The following is a 20,991-nucleotide window of genomic DNA, read 5'->3' on the forward strand; positions in this document are numbered from 1 at the left end:
TACAAATGCTCAGGTATTTCTGTGACTTCCATTCCCTTTCCATCTCCTGTCACCCTCTGTCCCTATGACCGTTTCGCAGGCACAGAACAGGTGTAGGGCTGCGGGCCGGGGCGTGGGGACCCCCGACAGTGGGTGCTCCCGGGGACCCCGGGCAGGGGGTTCAGAGCCCGAGAGCCCACGGTGGCAGCTGGAGGGTGGCTTCCAGCCCGGCCTGGCTCGTCGCTCGGCACCGGTACTGCCCGGGCCGCTCGGCGTTGGCACCAGCCTGCAATGGTTTCTGCATCGGCTACTGGTCACCGAACGGGGACGAGGCCACTAACGCCCCCAGTTAGCCTCAGCTTGTGTCAGCATCCCGGGAGTGCCGAGAGCCAGCGCAGGGCAAGCCCCGTTGTGTGCAGCCCTGGCACCGCCCTGAGTGGCCTGCAGCTCCCTCCCGCGGCCCCCAGGGTCCTCAGCCCCACGGACACTGGGCCCCTCGGGGTGCGCGCCCATTTCCCTCCAGGGCCGGTCCTGCCGGGACCGCGTCTCAGCCACTCTGCCCGGGCAGCACTGCCAGCTCACTGGGCTCCCTGCCTGCTAAGCCTTAGCTCGAGGGCAGGTGACTTCCTGCAGGACATGCCCCCACGGCTGGGACAACCTCGAGCTGCCCCCCCCACCCCGCTCGGATTGGTCCTTCCTCCCCCTCTCCTCCTCCCCCTCCTCCTCCCCTCCCCCTCTGCTCCTCCTCCCCCTCCTCCCCCCCTCCCCCTCTCCTCCTCCCCCTCTCCTCCTCCCCCTCTCCTCCTCCCCCTCTCCTCCTCCCCCTCTCCTCCTCCCCCTCTCCTCCCCCCCTCTCCTCCTCCTCCCTCCTCCTCCCTCCTCCTCCTTCTTGTTAGATATATGTATGTATCTGAGAGAGAGAGAACCATGCACGGGGTTGGGGAGGGGCAGGAGGGGCAGAGGGAGAGGGAGAGAGGGAATCTCAAGCCGACTCCATGCGGAGCGCTGAGCCCAATGCGGGGCTGGACCTCATGTCTCCCGACTCTGAGATCACAACCTGAGCCAAAACCAAGAGTCAGATGCTCGAGCGACTGAGCCACCCAGGCGCCCCCTTAATTGGTTTCTTCTTAAAAGGCCTAAGCCCTTTTATCCTGTAACAAATGTGGCAGAAAGCTTCTGAGCAGAATATCGTCTTTTTTTTGAGGTAGTAATTACCTCGTGCTGACAATTAACCGTTAATAGTATGTGGAGAGAACAGAGGGGGGCGGGGGCCTCTCTTGCATTAAGCAGGTTTCCCGGGTAGTGTGGGAACCTTCCCGCATCAGGTACTTGTCACTGGGCGGTGGGGACGCATCGCAGGCCCAGAGGCCCAGCCACTTCCTCACCTTCAGGACTGTCGGTGGGAGGCAAGGCGCCGAGAAATTCTGTTGCTGGGGCAGGACCCTCAGGAGGGGACATCAGGGGGAGCCACAGTGCACATGAAGCAAAGGACAGAAGAGTCATTTTGAGAGGTACAGCAAGCACAGGTCCCCGAGCTCGAGCTCGGGAGGCAGCGGGGCCTGCAGGCTGAGGAGCGTGCAGGGGACGGGGCCTGGGCATGCCCTGGGGAGCTGGGCCTGCCGGGAGCCCCAGACCGGGGTCGGGGGGGGTCGGGGGGGTGCTGGTCCTCTGCTGTCAGGAACCTCTGTAGAGGCTCCCGGCTGGAGGGACTGGTCCTTGGGCCCTCCACAAATCCTCGTGCTGCGTTTTCCTGTGTCCTTCCCGTTTCCTGGCCGCGCCACCATCCCTCCTCCTCGCTGGGCTCACCCCCCACGGGGAGCCGGTGGGGGCTAACGGCACAACCACCCACAGCGGGGGAGGGTGCTGGTGGGTGTAACTCGCGGGCTGGCAGGGTGGCCGCTTTCCCTGTGCCCCTGCCTCACTCAGAAAACCCCCCGGGCGAAAAGTCATATGCTTAGAAGAGGCACTAATATTTCAACAGCCTGCACCCCTCCCGGGGTCACATGGTCACCAGGGCTGCTAGCAAGTAGTCAGGGGGTGCGGGGGCGAGCTCTGTCCCCCGACAGTGAACTCGCAGAAAGGTCAGCGGCCGGACACAGAAAGAGGAGAAGGGTCCTGGATGCACACAGACGGTTTAATCAGCCGTGAAGAAATCCAAGAGTTGACTGAAAGTGCTTTGTCAGGAAGAGAAGGGAGGCCCTGCCGGGGACACAGGCGAGGAAGGCCCGGGCGCGGTGGCCGCGGAGAGGGCCGGGGACGCTGGAGCGGAGCCGGGGCGGCCCTCCCCGCAGGACCCCGCTGGCGAACTGACCGTCCCTGGGAACAAGGCCGAAGTTGAGCTCGGCCGGTAGCCGTGGCCTCCGAGCCCAGCACGACTGCCCGGAGCCCGTTACTCCCTCCAGCTTCTGTCCATCAGTTCTGATTCCAGACTCGTCGGGGCGTCGGAACGACTGGTTTGCTCGGATCGCATCAACGGCTCTCGCTTGCGTTTAAGAAATCGAGGTCAAGCCTTGTTGATCCGCGAAAGGGAATTCAGATGAATGAGGGCTGCTCGGCGGCTCCGGCCCGGCGATTACGCGCTTTGTCGGCCTGAATACCCAATCAGACGGGCGCCGTCTCCGCGCTTTTTGTCATATTTATGGAATACCTTTAAACAATGGAATCTGGAAACTCCGGCAACATCTGTGTCCAAATATATCCAAGCCTGTTTATGTTTTTAATTGGAGACCAAACAATTTTAGATGAACTAATCTATGGTATCGTTGAAGATGCATATTTTTAGGTGATTCTGGAGAGCGTCTTGCAGACCATTAAAGTAACGCCATCAGGCTTTATCTTTAAAAGATAGTGCTCAGCTGTGATTACTACTGGAATGAAATCACGGGCAGCATTCAAAAAAGGCTGCGGCATAAAAGAGGTTTGCATAGGAATCCGGATTCCATTAGAAAAACCAAACCGTTCCTTTTCAGCCCGGTCTCACTGGCTCACGCCATACGGCTGCTCTGTTCTCATTGCAATTAAAGTTAAAGAGTCTTTAACTTCGTTAAAGCAAAGCCTTCTATTAAGGTCCTCAAGCACCGAGGGGCTGCGGGTCGGACATTCTCTGCAGGCAGGAGGATGCGACCTTCCAACCCTCCGGCTTCGTATGAAGCGACTCTCCTTTCCACACAAAGACCTTCATTTCCAAAATAAAAAATAAAAAAATAAAAATAAAAAAATAAAAAAAAGACCTTCATTTCCGTAGTCTGGCCTAGGAAAACGTTTATTCCTTTATACTCACTTTAGTTACTTTAGGCTCCGGTGTCTGGGCCCCGTAACTTTGATTAGAGGATGACCTGCGTAGAAGGAAAGCTGTGCTGCTTTTCTCTAATCCTTGGGGATTAGAAAACATTTACACCAATCAAGGGTCCCCATCACCTGGAGCTTCTGAGGCGGAAATGACTTTTCAAGGCATGTGGGAATCATCCAGAAAATGAGTTTCCCTCGAACTGCTGGGTTGGTACACAGAGGAGCGCTGGGCGGGAGATGGGGGCAGCGGCGACTGGGCCTGAGGACTGGAGCCTCGGTGACCCGGGGACCCCCAGGGCGCCCCTCCCCTCCTCATTTTATAAAGTGGTGGAGTTCAGGTACATCTTGACTGTTCCCGACAATGAACGGGCACGTGAGGCACGAATAGAAAACCCACAAACGGTGAGTGAAATAAGAAAACCAGGGATCTCGCGCTCTCTCTCTCTCATTACATCCACTGTGGTTACGTGGCCGCGTGGTCTGCGATGTCACAGGCCGAAGAGGGCAGGAAGAGGGGCCTGGTCTTGTCGGCTTGGTGTTGGGTGGGAGCCTGGGTGCTCGGGGCCGCGGGCCAGCACCTCACTCTTCTCCTGCCTCTGCCTGCCCCCTAGTGGGAAAGCCTGGGAGGCGGCCCGGAGTGGGGCTCCCGGGAGCAGCACCCCCAGCCCTGCTCCCCAGCTCGTCTCCGGGTCTCCCGGAGGACCCGAGCTCTGCCCCGACGCCCCGCAGCCTCCCGGGGATGCCCCCCTGCACGTCCGTGGTCTGCGAGGCACCTTCCCGTGTGCGGGCTCCACAGGGCACACGCCGTCCCTAGAAGGGACAGAAGTTCTCTTAAGCGTGTTCCCACCCCGGGAGCCTCCCGTGCCACCTGGACGTCCAGACTCGCGCTCGTCTGTTCGTCGGAGACCCCTGGGTGGATGGCCAGCCCTGGACACAGGGAAGGAGCTCGCAGCCGGGGCAGGGCCTGCTCATCCCCCGATGGCCAGGTGGGCGCCCGCGGAGGGCATCAGCGCCGGGCCCAGGGAGCAAAGGCCTTGGGGGGGGGGCACCCGAATTTGCCGCGGGTTCTCGCCCTGGCCAAGCCGCTCTAGCAACTGCTCTGTTCAGGGGACTCGGGAACAAGCACGAGGCCGCAAGGGCATCCGGCTACCTCCCACCCGTGGAGCGCCCGGCGGTGCCCCGGCCCAGGTCATAGGGATCCGGCCGTCCCCGCAGATGCACACTTGGCCAGGGGCTCCCCGGGGTGACGCACCATGTCCCTCCCAGAGCCCCTGCCCACGCCCTGCCCCACCTTGCTCACCTCAGGCCTCCCGAGGCTCCGTGCTCCAGCCGCTGACTCACAGACACCGAGGACCCAGGGAAGAAAGAAGGCAATTAGCTCCGATGACTCAGGAGCCCTCCCGGACTCCGTGATCTCCGTGCAGACTTTCGGTTTAAAAGCCCGAGGGTGATAATACTGTCATCCGTGTAGGCAAAGCTGGAAGGAAGCAGATTCATGTTCTTCCAAACTCCTGCCTCTTGGCAAAAATTAGTGCGGAGAAGACGGATTCCCAGCCCCCCGACAGCCACGGCCAAGGCCGCTCACCCAGCCGCGCAGGTGCCTGGAAGGAGCCCCAGAGGGCGACAAGCTCCGGGTGAGGGCACCGCCTTGCCCCTCTCCCCCCAGCCCCCGTCCCTGTCTCCGTCTCTCCGAGGCAGTAAATGTGGGAAGAACGGCTGCCCCGAGGGCTGTCAGGCTGCCTGAGCCCTGGAAGGAACAGGGGCTGGGACATGAAGCCACCGGGCGGCCCCAGACGTGGGACTAGAGATGACCCCCCAGGAAGGGTGGGGGCCCCGGGGGACACGAGGGGACAATGGATCATGCTCACTGCAGGCCGACTGACACGCCGTCCACACTGGGAGGAAGGCGAAGCTCCCTCCGCAGGCCCGAAGCAGCAGCCAGGATGACGTGGGCCCTGCTCCCCTGCACCCCCGCGGGGAAGGGTGAAGCTCTGAGGCAGCGGCCGGGCTGCCGGGGGTCAGGGTGCAGGGCGGTGCTGGGCTAGGGTGCACACGCAGGAGCCCCAGAGCGCGTGCCCAAGGGAGCACCCCTGCCCAGGGGGAAGGAGTGCTGGGGCAGGAGAGCCCCGGGAGTGGGACGGGGGCAGAGGTGGGCCTGGGGCAGGGCAGGGACAGCAACTGGGAATGCTGTGCACTCGGCAGATTTCCTAAGAAACTCCGACATCCTGTTGTGGGACCTTCAGGTCGTCTTCCAGCGCCCCTTTGGGTTCCATTCAGTCCTCATGCCTGCCCCTCCCCACGGGCCCTCCAGGGCACTGGCGTCCGCTCCCCCTCTCCTCCCTGCCCGTGGGGAAGCAAACCGAGAGACCCGGGTCAGATCCCCGCCCAAGCGACAGTGACAGGGCGACGCGTGGAGCCCTGAAGCTCCGGTCCGTGCTTGGGTTTGGTTAGAGACGTCAAGGGGTCCTCGGAGGAGGCAAGAGCGCAACAGAATCTGCAGGAACAGCTGGGTTCCCCGGGCCAGGTGGTCCCGGGCTCGGTGGAGGGGCTGCGGCGCCTCCCCGGCCACGGAGGCTCTAGCGTGACCAGAGTTCGGCCGGCAGGTAGGCGGGAGGCGGGACGAGGCTGCGCCCAGACCCACCTGGCCCAGGGCGGCTGCAGGGCTTGGGCGGATGGGCCAGACGGACTCTTCAGCCTCCCTGCGGACAGCGGGGATGGGGCGGCAAGAGCACGTCCGGAGCCCGCGTGGGAAGCCGTTCCTGGGGAGTCCAAGGCCAGGGGGAGAGCCTCGGAGGAGCAGGGACGATCCGACCAAGGACGCGCAATCGCCCCAACACGGCGCTGGGTGGACAGGCTTGCAGCTGCTCCGCACCCAGGTGCTCGTGAGCTTCAGGGCCTGGACGGCGACCTGACACCCACAGTCAGCACGCTCTCAGGTTGGCCCCAGGGATGCCTTCATGGTTCCTCTCTAGTTTTCCCTCAAAATGCAGGGAAGGAAGGTGATGCCTGTAACATATCAATTCAAAGGTCACAAGCCAGGGGGTCCCTGGGTGGCCCAGCCTGAGCCTTCTGCCTTCGGCTCAGGGCGTGACCCCGGGGTCCCGGGATCGCGTCCCACATCGTGCTCCCTACAGGGAGCCTGCGTCTCCCTCTGCCTGGGTCTCTGCTTCTCTCTCTGGGTCTCTCATGAGTAAACAAATAAAATCTTATAAAAAACACAAAAAAAAAAACCCAAAACAAAACAAAGGACAAGCTGAAATGATGATAACTCAGATTACAGGACTGTCAACTTCCGAGCTCCCATGACCTGACCTGAGGGCTGAAGCGCTGGGAGGCACCGTGGCCTTAGACGTGCCGACGGGGCCGATTAGTCCAGGAGTCTTGGGCTACACGCGGCGCAGCCCGGGGATCTGATTCCTGCCCGAGCTGGGAGCGCGACTGGCCGCCGACGGCCTCCTGCTAGGCTCCTTGGCTCCACAAAACAGCCACGGACCGTGCCTGGGCCTGGCGTCCGTCCCCGTGCTGTGCGGGCAGCAGGGGCTGCAAGACGAAGAGAAGCGCCCGCCGTCCAGGCTGTGCGGCCACAGGCAGAGGCCCAGGGCCGGGGGGCCCCAGGGCAAGGGGTGGGAGCTGCGCCGGCTGAACCCTGGACCGGAGGCCTTCCAGAGGGCGTCCACGCCAGATGTCAGGGCGTGAGCAGGACTTTACCTGCAGGACAGACACGGGTTGTTTCAGGCAGAAAAAAATTGCTTGTACGAAGGCACAAAAACACCTAAGAATGAGGTTTGACCAAAAAGCGATGGCCCAGGAGTGACGCTGGGGGTGTGGCAAGAGGTGAGAGGGGAGCCCGCTCCTTTGGGTCACACGGGCTCCTAGCCACCCGATCTGGACATCTGGACGTGAGCGCTAGCGTTCGCATTTCTATTGCCGCATAACAAATAACCCCAAACTGAGGTGTTTAGGACAACAAACACGTCTGGCCTCACTCTTTCTGTGGGTCAGGGATCCAGGCACAGCTTAGTGATCCTCTGACTCAGGGTCTCCCCGGTGGCAATCAAAGTGACAACCCGGGCCGTGTTGGGTTGGACGCAGGGAGGCCTTTGGGGCTCAGGCCCGTAGCTGTTGGCCAAGCTCAGGTCCTTGCAGGCTTCTCGCGGAAGGCATCCTCGGCTCCTTGCCACACGGGCCTCTCCGCAGGCAGCTCGCCACGTGTCGGGTGGTGGAGAGAGAGACGGAAGGAGACAGAGAGGGGTCGAGAGAAAGCTGTAGTCTTCTTGTAACCTAATCTCAGAGGTAACTTCCCATGACTTTTTAAAAATTCTATTTGTTTAAGGAGTCCCCAGATGGAGCCCGCAGGCCCACAGGTGGGAATACCTGCCTGCAGGTGAGGACGAGCGGGGCGTTTCAGAGGCCGCCTACCGCGTACAGGAGAGCTATGGAAGGCACGAACCCAGCGTCCTCCCATTCTGCACAAATTAGAGAGACAGACGTGTGATTTCACCGCATATTAGTTTGTTTCTGTCGACGGGCACATCTGGTCCCCTGGAAAACGACGTGCTTCACTCCACACCCCTCCCCGAGGATTTTATACAACCCACTCGGCACTCTCGCGGTTATTATTAGAGGGATCCAGCCACAGGCTGCAGAGAAAGGAAGTGATCAGGACCCCACACTGGGGAAAAGGTCACACGCCAACTGAAAATGAGAAATGAATCTGAGCGGAGCTAAGAACCGCGGCTGACAGCTCAGCGCGCGATGCCCACTTGCCCGGCTTGGCAGCGGACCTGGGTTTTCCCACACGCAACCGAAAATAACTAACGTTCATCCTGCGGGAGCGCCACTAAAATAGGTACCTACGGGGAGCTGCACCCGCCGCTCATTGAGGCTGCAGGCCGTCTGCAATGACCGAGCTGGAAGGAGACACGAGTTAGGTTGCCACTTGCGGCACCCCTGCCCCCGTCCCAGGTCACAGAGCTGAAAGTGGTTGTGGAACTCTGACAGTTCAGATGTTGTGTCTCTTCTTGCAAATAAACGTGACACCCGTTAGAATCTCCACGATGGCAGGTGACTGGCCCTGACCCCTGGTGGGACCTAATCTCTTGGGAAGCCTGGTTTCCTGCTTCTCAGACCTGGGTTTAATTGCCACGAACAGAGGGACGGGCTGGTAAAAGTGCCCAGAGAGGAGAGCAACCTGCCCACCTGTGACGTGTTCCACGTAGGGGTGGCAGAAAGAGGACTAGCCCGGAATCATCCCGAGAGGCACGTGGATGGCTCATCTGAAAGCTCTCAGGGTCTGCATCCAGGTAGATACAGAAGTTGTCCTGTGCGTTTATTTTTTTTATTCTTTTGACAGAGAGAGGGAGCGCGCACACAAGCAGGTGGAGCAGCAGGTAGAGGGGGAAGCAGGCTCCCTGCAGAGCAAGGAGCCCAGTGCGGGGATCCCAGGACCCCCGGGGTCACCACCTGAGCTCAAGGCAGACGCTTGACCGACTGTCACCCGGGCACCCCTCTCCTGTTTTTAAAAACCAAACATACAAGAAAACGCGAACAATAACGTGAACGTTAGGGTCTCCCCTCAAACGTGGCTAAGAAGCAACTGATGCACGGATAATGTGGGTGTGTGGAGATCTTCTGTTATGCAAGGCCCCCCCCAATTGTAGTGTGTCCTTAATAAAACAGCATCTTCCTTGACCTGCCGTTGGAATAAGCGCAGGAGTGTGGAAGGGCCCCGCTGTCCTGGGACCCAGGAGGCTGCAGCAGCTTTCAGGGCAGGTTGCGTCTCCACTACTCTGAATCCCAACTTCCCTTTGCAGAAGGTAGAGTATTCCTTCCCGTCCCTGGAGACCTTAGTCATGGATGAAGCTCATTTACAAGCACCCCTCGCCCGCTTCAGCCGCGCACATCCCCACCCTTTATCCCCATGATGACCTTGGAAGTGACCAAGAGTTCCCAGGTAACCTCTCTGCCTCCGTGAAAGGTCTGCTTTTGCTTCTGTTTCGCAGGTCTCCGTAAATCTCAAAAAGAAAACTAAAGGGTCGCCTAAGCAAACCCCCGAGACAGTGCCTCTCCACGACCTCCCTGTCATTTTAGGGGTCATTTCACGCCTGGTTTAACTTTCTGCAATCATTTTTAGTATCTCCTTTTGCAGACTTCTTGGGGCCTGGGAGGGAAATGGAGTGAAGCTGAAGGAAACCAAAGGTGAGTCCCGCGGGGTGGGCGGATGGATGCCAGCAGGGAGGCTCCGGGGCTGCGGCCCACGCCCCCTCCCACCCCAGCCCCCTGGAGGCCAGCGCTCCTCACCGCGCACCCCGCACCCCGCAGGGGCACGACGTGCAGCCGAGCGAGGTCAGGGAAGTCGGGCGGGCTCCCCGCGCTCCCCCAGCACCTCCACCCCTGCAGGCGGCGCCCGGGGCGCCCACCCCCCACATCCGCTCCCGAGCTCCTCTGCACAGCAGGGCGCTCCCGGGGCCCCCCCGCGCTGCACGACCGCGCCGGGAACCGCTTTCCCGGGGGCCTAGGGCGAGCCCCGGCCTTTGCTAACGAGGGCGTGGCTCCCCGGGGGCTCGTTCCCGGCAGGCGCACCGGGTCCCTGCGGGGACGGGGACGCGGACTTCCCGCCGCGGGGCAGGCGCTCGCTGCAGCTCCCTGCACCGCCCCTCCCGCCCCGGGACCGCGCATGCGTGGAGGGGCCGCGCCGGCTCCGGGCTCCCGGGCTCCAGCCGCCGGGGCCGCGCATGCGTGGGGAGGGCCGCGCCGGCTCCTAGGCTCTCGGGCTCCCGTCGCGGGGACCGCGCATGCGTGGGGAGGGCCGCGCCGGCTCTCGGCTCCCGGGCTGCCAGGCTCCTGGGCTCCGGCCGTCGGGGCCGCGCATGCGTGAAGAGGGCCATGCTGGCTCCTGGCTCCCAGGCTCCGGCCGCGGGGGCCGCGCATGCGTGAGGAAGGCCCGTCGGCTCCGGGCTCTCGAGCTCCGGCCGTCGGGGCTGCGCATGCGTGGAGAGGGCCTCGCGGGCTCCCGGGCTCTCGGACTCTGGTGGTGGGGGGCCGCGCATGCGTGGAGAGGGCCCGCCGGCTCCGGGCTCGGCTCCGGGCTCCCGCCGTCGGGGCTGCGCATGCGTCGGTGGTGGGGCCGGGGCTGCCCCGCGGAGCCCCGAGCGCCCGGGGTCAGGCTCTCCCCCGTTGCCAGGCTGCTCGGCGGGGAAGCCGCATCGTCGGAAGCGAGCCAGAGGGTGCTGAAGGCACAGGCTCCCTCCAGGGCATCTGCGAGGAGGCGGATGCAGAGGGCGGTGGGCGCCGGCCCAGGCTGCAGTTTCTGAATCCCTGCAGCTGGGGCCAGATCCAGCCCGTAGGGCGAGGCTTGCACGCCCCTTCCGTGAGCATCCATCAGGCTGCAGGCTGCTGCGGGCCAGGCGCGTGCATGGCACGGAAGATAAGCAGGGACACATCAGAGGCCGTGCCCTCTGCATGGGCGTCCACCAGTCACAGCTGGGCTCGACCTCGGCAGGCCTGCACTACTAGCCAGGTGGCCCGGTGTAGCTAAGCTCTGGGAGCCGTGGGTTCCTGGTCTGCAAAAAGGAGATGAAATAGAACCTACCTGCCGGGTCGCAGGGTGTAAGTGACATGAGGTGCACACTGCTCAGCGTGGTCACTGCAGTGCAAGGCACCCCCATGTGCACGCAGGATTTGGGGACTAGAAGCGGTGGGTACAGAGGTGTCCCCGGGACAGTCACAATACTCATTTCCAGACCAAAGTGACGCAGAACGAGAGGGAAGGTACTTTCCCCCTAAGCCCTGGGTGGCACTTAGGGAGACTCACCCAGGGCTACGTGACCTGGCACACAGAGGCGAGAGGAAACTGTCTATGTTTCCACCAGCTGCTGGCCGCCACCCTCTGTCTCCCTCCTTTCCCAGCTCTCGCTGTGACTCATGGCGGCTGCAGAGATAGGTGAGGACCTCTCAGCAGAGTGAAATGCGTTCTCCGAGGAGGTTTGATTTAGGTTTGAAGTCCTGCTCATCGCAGGCAGCTCTCCTCTCTTCCTAGGCAGGGCAGGCAGAGGAGCAATCCCTCCCAGCGACCAGAAGGAATGGGGGTGAAGCCCCTACGGCGTCAGACTGGAGCGGTCTGGACTCTGGATCATCAGAGCTGAAGACCGTCCAGGCCCGTGCCCTGGTGTAAACGGAGGAGCTTGGAAAAACATGTAAAAGGTCAAATGACCTCAAGCTTTAGACTCAGCTCAGCCCTGACTCTGTGTTCATTCACCCCCTCCTGCACACTGCTCCAGAGGCTCCGTTTCAGGAAGCAGGGAGAAGGAAATGGAAAATCGGAACCCAGAAGAGTTCCCAGGTTCGTGCAGCTCCACGGATAGCGGTAGCACTCGCTGTGATAGTGACTGGAGGACGAGGAATGGCTCTGAGTGGAGGATGGCATGTTTTGAACGCATTTTTCATGTGCAGGAGACTTCCAGGGGTGACCTCCAGGTGCCAAGCCTGCCAGAGAGAGGCTGCGCGAAGCACCCCCGGGAAATAGTCAACATAGAGGTGGGCCCTGAAGCTGGGGCTGCACTGAGTGGGAAGGTGATGGGATGGAGGAGAGCTGAACCTGATGGGTACCGGGTCCTGAGGCCCAAATAGGGGTCCTGAGGAGAGCGCAGAAAAGTGAAAAAACTAGGGGGAAAATGGCAGCAAGCAGTCCAAGTGAGGAGGTTTTTCTGGGGTGAGGAAGTGACCAGGAGCAGGAAATGCCACAGAGATGCCCAGCACATGAACGCTGGGATGTAACCATTGAGAGGGACAATGAGGAAGTCAAGTCATGGATGAGTCATTGACCCCTGTTTCGATGAGGTCATGAGAGCAGAAACCAGGTCACAAGGGGTTGGAGGCAAATAGAGTCAAGAAAGAGGAGCAGCAGGACAGTGGGTACAGCTTACTGCTTCGGAAGAGTTGGGTGGTTGGAGAAGGGGAAATTACAGCCAGGGAGCCTTGGGGGGGGTTGGCTTCGGTCGATGTCTTTTTACTGGAAGACACCGAAACATGCTGACAGGCTAAAGAGAGGTGGGGCTGGGTGAACGGGGAGGAATAGAGTGGGTGGGGTCTCGGTACAACCTCCGCAGGATGATGGGAGGAGAAGCTCTTCTGTCCCCATTAACCCAAAGGAAGGAGTCCTCTTCCTTCATTCTTTTTCTTCCACCAGGTGAAGGGAAGCAGTGCACTTGAAGGGTTTGGGGATGGACTTGAGCTCTTCACAACCACCTTTGTCTGAGTCATGGATCTAACCATGGCATCCATCTGTCAAATGCATTTAATGAGCCTCATTTGCATGTGGAGCTGTGCTCAACACCACGCGAATGATGTGACATAGTTCCTGTTATTACCATGTCGGTCAGGACTCTGGGTAGCAGGTGACTGAAACCCAGCTCTAACCAGCTAAACCAACAATGGAATCCATTAGTTTGCTAAACTGGGTAGACTGGTTGAAGGTATGGTTCGATTTTAGGTGCTTAAAAAAGGTGCTTTTAGGAGTAATAGGAATCATGACGTATGAATTTAGTCTGCTCAAGGCATTCATCTGCCTGGTGGAGGTGAGGGGTGAAAATTCTTTCCAGAAGGTACCCAAAGATAAAAGCTTCACAATTCAAGTGTGGAGTTTGAAGCAAGACAACATCTGTGTAACTCAAGCTCTTACCTTGAGAAAAATACCCCCACCTTCCATTACCTTCTTCTTTAGCAGACCAAGGACTGGGTTTGGTAGACTAACACTGGAGTTTTCTGTATGAGGCGTCTAGACAGGAAGAGAAGGGATTGTGGGGGGACAGAAGCAGCAGAACAAGTCAAGAAAGAGGCCTAGGGAGAGCAATAGTATTTGAAAAGTCATGACTAACCCCATAGGTGTAAGAAGACCTGCTCTCCTGGTCCTCCCTCCACCCTAGAATTATGAGAGGGAGACCCTGGGTGGACAGAGGGAGACCCAGCATGGCCTTCCCAAGCTATGCTAGTCTCCTTGTAGCCTAGACCCTACCCAGACGGAGCAGCACGTCTGTGGCCAGCTTGCCAGAGATGATCCCTGCAACAAGTTGACTCGGTGATGTGGGCCGCCAGGGGAACCCCTAGGATCAGGACAGTTGGGAAGTCTTGCCCAGGTGTCAGAAGCACCCGAGAGAGCAGAGAAGGGGCTGAGCCAGCCAGGGAGCACTGTCTCAGACTAGAGGATGGACCACCAGCTCAACGTCCCCAGACTTCCACGTCAGAGTCTGGCAGGACACCCAGGACAGGCAAAGAGCGGTCACGGCCCTGAGGTGGGCAGACCTAGGCGGCTATGCTCTAGCACCACACGAGGCCAGGAGTCCCCTTTCTCTCAATACCACGGGGCACAGGAGCAACACCCTACCCCGCCTCTACCCTGTCGACCCTACAGGATGATCAACACATTTAAAAATCCTTGCAGGCTCAGGCTGACCAGTCTGAACGGAGGTGTTGTGCTGCATCCAAAATTAACCCTTTTGTTGACAGGCCGTGAGGAGCTGGGGAAGAGAGCCCCAGATGGGGGCTCCCAGGATTTGCTCAAGGAACTCTGGGAGGCACCGGTTTATCGACTGCCCCAGGCGTATTTCTGTGTGGTGTCAATCAGGTCAACCGTAAGGTTGGTTATAGGTGAATATGAGCCAAGCACCCTCATCGTTCTTGGTGAAGCAGAAGGGCAGGGCCGGCCGAGAGACTGGGCATGGTCTCCAAGGGGATATCGCAACCAGGAGATGGGGCCAAGGCTTGAACCGGTTTCTCCCCCTCCTTCCTAAGGGTCTCCGCTTTGATTATGGACAATGAGAAAAATGACATTTTATTGAGACGTCCACATGGCAGCGTGTGCTGAATCCGTCCTCCGTCTGCTCTCCTTTACGTTGGCTTCACTTCCGGGCCGCAGCTCCAAGCAGTAGCAATCCCAGAGGGCAAAGCACGTGTCTCTCTTGGTGCCAGCAACGGTCCCCTTGGTCCAGCTCGACTCATGTACCCATCTCTGAGCCCACCCCTGGTTGGCCAAGCCCGGTCTCAGGGACTGAGAGTGGGGGGAGGCACGGCTCCCCAGAGGAAATCAGGACGCTCTTAGTAGAAAATGAGGTACTGGGTGTTGGGCGCGCAGGCACGTTGAGGCACTCAACCCCAGAGGCCTTCTGGGCTTTAGCTTCTAAAACTCAGGGATGAGTGGAGTGTCTCCACAGCATGAAATGTCACTTGAACATTTATCCATAAATTGATCCACATAGATAATATAGAAAAACAGTAAATCAAAGTAGATTTTTTTCTCCTCTTAAATTTTTTGTTATTTAATAATTTTTATTAAATAATTATTTAATAATTTTATTTAATAATTATTTAATAATTTTTAAAAATAATTGTGTTATTTGATCAATTTTTAATAATTGCATTAGACGAATATAATCAACCAAGTGTCGAGGATGGCGTAAAGCAGAGTGCGTTTCATAAATCGTCTAGAAAATACTCGGTCTCTCACCTTGTGAACGTGAAGATGACTGTCTTACTTTTTCCTCTGTGCATTATTTTCTTTTATTATTATTATTTTTCATTTTACTTATTTTTTATTTTTATTTTCTCTTTTTAAAGCCAATCACCATCTCCTAAATCCAAGAGAAACTGGATCATTAGCTAAGGCCTGTTTAAAAAATATTTTTTGTGTGTGATAAAATGTTTAATCATCCAAGGAGAGATGGTATGGGCAGCATCAGGTTTTCTTCACAGGCTTTTATTTTCAACATCCCAAAACACTCCACTCTATAATTTTTTTTTATTATTATTAAAGTCGGCCCTAAGTAAAAGGAGGTATTTAAGTTCTCAGGAGAGGAAAATAATCATCCATTGTACTCTAAAATTCACGCTGTGTCTTTTTTGGAAATAGTATTCCGTAAGGGGTATCTTAAAAATCGCAACTTAAAAAATGTACATCTCAGACTTGGAAAACTCTTGGGAAAAAGAAAAGGAAAGAATCACTGATCACAATAAGGAGACATAAAGCCGTCGTGCCCCGACGTGGGAGCCACATAACTAACTTGGGAGGGGGTGCCTGGCTTTCTCCGCGGGTGGGATCCAGGCACCCGTGTACTCCCAGCCGCGTAGCCTCCCTGCTCCGTGCCGGGCACTGGGGACGCAGGCCTGGGCCAGGGAGGGAGGAGGCCGGCGAGGGGCACGGAGGCCCGCCAGGTGCGCAGGCCTGCGGGGCCTCGGGGAAGCGACAGTCCCCTGGCTCGTCGGCGGGGGGCTTAGCTCGGAGGCTCGCTGGAGCAGTTGGCAGCTGGAGGGTCTGCACGTCCCGCGGTGACCAGGGCTGCGCTCGGAAGTGGTGGCCGACGTTCCTTTCTGTCCCTTCTGCTTGCTGGCCCTGCTGCGTGTGCTGTGGCCTTGGTGCGGGCCGTTGTGGGGCGGCCACCCCGGGGCAGCCTCGATCACGGGGAGCCTCCCGGGGGGACGGGGCCCAGAGGACGTGGAAACGGTGGTCAGGGAACAGAGCAAGGACAGCAGGGCGGCCGGGCCTTCGGAGATGCAGCCCAAATCCGGTTCCCGCCTTCCCTCCCCGGGCTGCCAGGCCAGGGCCTGCCGAGCAAGGGCCCCCCGCCTGAGCGTGCGCGGCCCGAGGAGACGGGACATCGAACCCGGAGGTGACAGGAGGCTTTGTGCCTCGATAGCATATCGGGGAGAAGGGCGTCCAGGCGGCCCAGGAGAGCTCTGCGAGGCGAAGATACAGGGTCAAGGCTTAGGGCCCGGGGGGGGGCGGTGCTGGGGGGGTGAGGGAGGTGTCCATCAGGACGTGGTCATTGCAGGGGGCCTGGAGGGACAAGGGTCGGGGCAGGGCGGCACCAGCGGCCGCCAAGTGCAGCGAGCTCAGCAAGAGGCCACGCCGGAGAAAGCAGTGGTTTGGAGAAGGCCGTAGCAGCGGCGAGGTCTGTCCCCGGCCCTGCCGAGCTGGATGCACACCTGGTCCCCGACGGGGCGGTCCCTGAAAGCTCACGGGGTCACTTCCTACCCGCTCCTTAAACCACTGAGCCAGGGAGTCCGTGTGAGGAGCCTAACAGGAGAGCAAGCCCTGGTCCCCCGGGGCAGGGAGGGAGCCCGCCTGGCCCTGGGCGTCGAGCTGCGGGGAGACTCGCTTGGGGACACAGCCCGAGCGGCAGACCTCACCTCTGGGCGGGTGGGCGGGCACCGGGTTCTGCGGAGAGCAGCCGCGCTCTGCAGCTTTCCTGACTCGCCTGAAACTGCAAAGCACGCAAGCTCCCTGCCTGGGCCCTGCAGTCACCTCCCCGGGTCCTGACTCGGGGGCTTGGGGCCCAAGCGATTGGATCACACAGTGTGAAGGATACCGCGGCACACACAAGCCAGAATGGGGAGCCCCACGCCCCTGAATTTATACACCGGAGCCCCAGCCCCCGGGACCTCAGAATGTGCCTGCATTTGGAGATAGGGCCTTTAAAGGGCTGATGAAATGAAAAATAATGTCACTGGGATGGACCCTGACCCCATGTGACTGGTGTTCTTCTAAGGACAGGAGATTAGGAGGCAGCACAGGGGACAGAGCATGTGAGGACCCAGAAGACAGGGGCCCCCGGGGGGCTCAGCAGCTGAGCGTCTGCTTTTGGCTCAGGGCGTGACCCCGGGTCCCTGCGTGGAGCCTGCTTTTCCCTCTGCCTGGGTCTCTGCCCAACCACCCCCGCTCTGTCCCTCGTGAATACATAAATAAAATCTTTAAAAAAAGAGAGAAGACAGCCATCTGCAAACCAGGGAGAGAGGCCTCAGAGTTTGGGCCTTTGAGAAAGCAGCACAGTGGGTGTGTTCGGGCCACACAGCTGCCCCGCAGCATCTGCAACCGTGTCCTGCGGTCAAACACGCTCCTGTCTCTGTAGTGAGATGTGTGTGGTGCATAAATAAGACTGGACGTAGCCTTCTGTCCACCCAGGACCGGTTTATGTGCCACCCGAAGTCATTGCGGGTCAAATTCTGCGGTCAAATGAGGTATAAATGCAATTTTTGGTGTTTGGGGCTTGTAGGGCTCTGACCTTGTAGATTCATAGTATCCCTGTCTTACAGATGAGGAAACTGAGGCACAGCGAGATTAAAAACAACTTCTCCACATTCATGAGCTCCTGGGAGGTGGGGCTGGGGCACCAAGCAGCTGGGCCTGGCCTGGGGGCAGCCTGGCTGCGGGGAGGGGGGGGGGCACGTACCTTATAGGGAGAGCTCTGCGGGGGGTCGGGCCGTGTTTCCTCCCCAGAGTCCCAACCCTCGTACCTCAAGAGTCAACCTTATATGCACGTGGGATTAGGTAAGACAAGGCCTGATTCCATATGACCCGCGTTCTTAGGGAGAAAAGGAATTCGGCCCTGGAGACAGGTGCACTGAGGGAGGAAGCCGCGCGCAGACCCCATGCAGGGCCGGGAGGGGGGGGTGAAGGGGTGGGGGAGGTGAGGGTTGTTCCCACAGGCCAGGGCGTGCCAGGCGGCCAGCAGCACGCCCCGAGTTGGGGCACAGGGTGGGAGGGGTTGCCTCCCGGCCTCCAGAGGAAGTCACTCTGCCCAACTGCCATCTCAGGCCTCCAGCCCGGGCGACAGGCCTGTGCCCCGGCCCCCCAGCCCGCGGGCTCCGCTTCGGCTCCCCGACCTCCCAGAGCGGCGAAGGTGGCCAACCACGTCCGACCTTTACTCTGGAGGCTGCGGGAACTGGAGTCGGCGACTTGGAGGATTTCGAGGCCTCCGCCGGGTTCCAGGCCTCCCTCCCTGATCCGACAACCCGAGGGCAGCCCGGCTCTGCCTGTCCCGGGCACCGATGCTCCGGGTCCTTCGACGCTTCTTTGCTTTTTTATTCATTTTTATTTTTTGTTTTTAAAAGATGGGCTAACGTGAAGGTAGGTGGTCTTAAAAAAAAGCAAAGCAAAACAAAGCGAAGCCCGTCCTTCCCGTGGATGTGGGTTCCGTCCGCGCACGTTAAAAATGAGACCGCGTGGCCCTGATTTCCCTTCTGATACCCCTGCTGGTGTCATGCCCTCAGCCGGGCGTGGGCCCTGAATCCCTTGCACTCACTCGTGCCTTCAGATCCGCCAGGTTTACCCCCAGGGGTGTGTGGGCTGCAGGTTCTGCAGAGGAAAGCAGAAATCTAGGTTGGAGGTCGTTTTCGGTAAGTTAAGAGTATATCCCCGGAACCCTTGTTGGCCCGGAAACTGGGTCCTTCATGTGGAAATTTGTCCCTTCCTTGCCATTTTATTTATTTTTTAAAAGATTTTATTTATTTATTCATGAGAGACACACAGAGAGGCGGAGACCCAGGCAGAGGGAGAAGCAGGCTCCATGCAGGGAGCCCGACGCGGGACTCGATCCCGGGACCCTGGGGTCACACCCTGGGCCGGAGGCAGATGCTCCACCGCTGCCCCCCCGCCCGGCGCCCCTCCTTGCCATTGTATCGAGTAGATAAAAGCTGCTTTAGGGAAGTCTGAAAGGTGATGGAGGCACTTGCCGTTCCTAGCACGAGGCCGAGGGAGGAGGGACGAGGCCGAGGGAGGAGGGACGGCTGCGGACCCATCTCCCCAGCCCCGGGCGGGGATGCCGGCTGCTCCGCGGCCCGAGGCCTCTGCCTTCAAGATCCCACGTGTCCGTTTCAGAAAAGTATGTGCCGTGGGCGCAGCGTGGCCCCCAGCCCCCCCCCGCCAGGCTCTTCATGGCTGTGAGCACTCGGGGACGGACTCCGGGTTTCCTTCTGATGCCCGTTTGCGGCTGAACCCCCCCCCCCCGGGGGCCCTGGGCCGTGGCCCGGCACCTGCCCCCCGCGGCTCCCCTCGCCAAGCCCAGGACCCGCCTCGTTCCCGCAGCCCCGGCCTGGCCCAGAGCCCGAGGTACCCAGCGGCGGCCTCTCCGTCCTCGCTCCGCGTTCCTCGTTCCCCTCCCGGCAATTTTAAGAGGCCGATGCCCGTTCCTGGTTCAGGGTGCGGGGGGTCACTTTGGGGATCTCGTGGTCGGTGATTCCACCCAGTGTCACCAGAGGAGATTTAACTCCGCGGGAGTAACTGCCCGAGGGACGGAGCGGCTGGGGGGCGGGGGGGGGGCACATCCCACTTGCTCTCGCAGCCTCAGAGCCCCCAGCCCGGCTCCCAGAGGGGCTCCAGAAAGCCATCGGTCGAGCGAACGAATCTTGATCGTCTTTCTTGATCGGAAAGGTGTCTGACACGTGCCAAGTCCAAGGGTCATGGCCACAAACAAGCTTGGAGAATGCTTCTGTGACATCCCGGGGGTCACGTCCGACACAAAGGCCCCGAGGCCAAGAGGCGGAGGACAAAGGCCAGGCCTGGCGCCTCCCTTGTCCAAGAGACCCTAGACCTCAGCCTCCCTGGGCCTCAGCACTCTCCACCGTCCCATCTGCGCCGCCGCCTCACTGGGGGATTATGGGAACCTGACATGGGGGTTCCCCGAAAGCGTCAAAGACCATGCCAGGGATGCTATGCTTGTTACCATTTCTGTTATTCCAGACATTCGTGCGGTGACGCTGCTCATGGTTATTTTTGATTTCTCCAGTTTCCTTTCCACGAGCTCAGGGTCAAGGATCAAGGTCCAGGTTACCTCCTCCCCCCCGATGAAGGTGTCCCCGCCTTGGGGGCCCAGGCGCTGCCAAGAGCCAGCTTCTTTGCAGCTCAGTCGCCTGCTTGGTCGGCAGACACTTCTGCATCACAGGTGGCGAGGGGCAAGGTGAGTCACGGAGGGCAGGTCGACGTGGAGCTGCCCCTGAAGCCACAGAAAACGGAAATGGTCGGGCCTTCTCCCCAGAGGACTGAGCTCCGGGACGGGCCAGTGGGGAGGTGCCCGGGGGTGGGGGTGGACCGAGGTGGAGTCTCACCTCCAGACTCCCAGGCCAGCGCTGCCTCTACTCCCCGGCCTCGTGGGGTGGACCGAGGTAAAGCTGAGCCTCCTCTTGTTCCCTGTCGCCAGGCCACCGGGTGGACACCAGTGGAAACAGCCCGCGTGCTCCTCTGCCTCTGCCCACGCGGCCGAGCCAGCCAGAGAGCCCCAGGCCGCTGTGTTTGGGGGAGCAGCCCTGTGGGCCGGGTGGCGGTCGCTGCTCTCTGGATGCCCCCCCCATAGACGGTTGAGGCCAGGGCGGGCGAGGGATGGCCCCAGGGCCGGGGTTCCAGCTGCGTGTCCTTGCCCCAGAAAGAGAGGAGAGCAGGGGCTCCGGCCACGAACCCTCACCTCTGACACCCGCTTTTCTGCTCCCCTCGCCCCAGGAGCGGCCCCGCCAAGTGTTTCGTCGGGGTCTTTCTTGAGCCACGTGGGAACCAGGCAGGCGTCTGGACAGACACACCGCCCTCCTCCCTTTCGTCAGCACCTGCCGTGGCCTTATCGCCCGTCCAGCCCGCGCTCCCCCTCTGGACACCTTTTGTTGCACACGTACCGGTCTAGGCCCCTGGAAGGAAAAACCCGAAATGCAGAGAGAAGCCGCTCCCAAACCTGCCACCCGGTCACCACGGCCGCCGTGTGCGGAGGTGGCCCGTCCAGGCTCCACTCTTTGTGTCCGCCTGCAGGCAGCTCCTCCCTGGCCCACACCCGGCCGGAGCCTGCTCAGCCCCCAGGGCTCCCCCGCGGGGAGAATGCAGGAGTGGCCGGGGAGGGAGGCAGGACCCCTGTCCACAAGCGGCCCCAACCAAAGAGCTGAAACGGGAAGGGAGGGCCCCATGCAGCCCGCCTCCCC

At 60.0% G+C, this 20,991-nt stretch overlaps 1 long non-coding RNA gene across 3 annotated transcripts; it reads right to left on the reverse strand.

Moving 5' to 3' along the window:
* Positions 1-863: 863 nt before the first annotated feature.
* LOC112652588 (uncharacterized) lies at positions 864-9,929 on the reverse strand. 3 transcript variants are annotated; one of them, XR_007405285.1, is made up of 4 exons: positions 6,580-9,929; positions 5,136-6,273; positions 4,568-4,744; positions 864-4,077 (listed from the first exon to the last, which is right to left on the reverse strand). It is a non-coding gene; the product is annotated as an uncharacterized LOC112652588 (long non-coding RNA). The 3 variants fall into 3 exon arrangements; XR_003131579.3 differs by having other exon boundaries at positions 864-3,154; positions 3,260-4,077; positions 4,568-6,273; XR_007405284.1 differs by having other exon boundaries at positions 4,568-6,273.
* Between the last annotated feature and the right edge of the window lie 11,062 nt (positions 9,930-20,991).

The sequence above is a fragment of the Canis lupus genome, chromosome 23 (assembly GCF_003254725.2).
Source record: "Canis lupus dingo isolate Sandy chromosome 23, ASM325472v2, whole genome shotgun sequence".
NCBI classification, from domain to species: domain Eukaryota; kingdom Metazoa; phylum Chordata; class Mammalia; order Carnivora; family Canidae; genus Canis; species Canis lupus.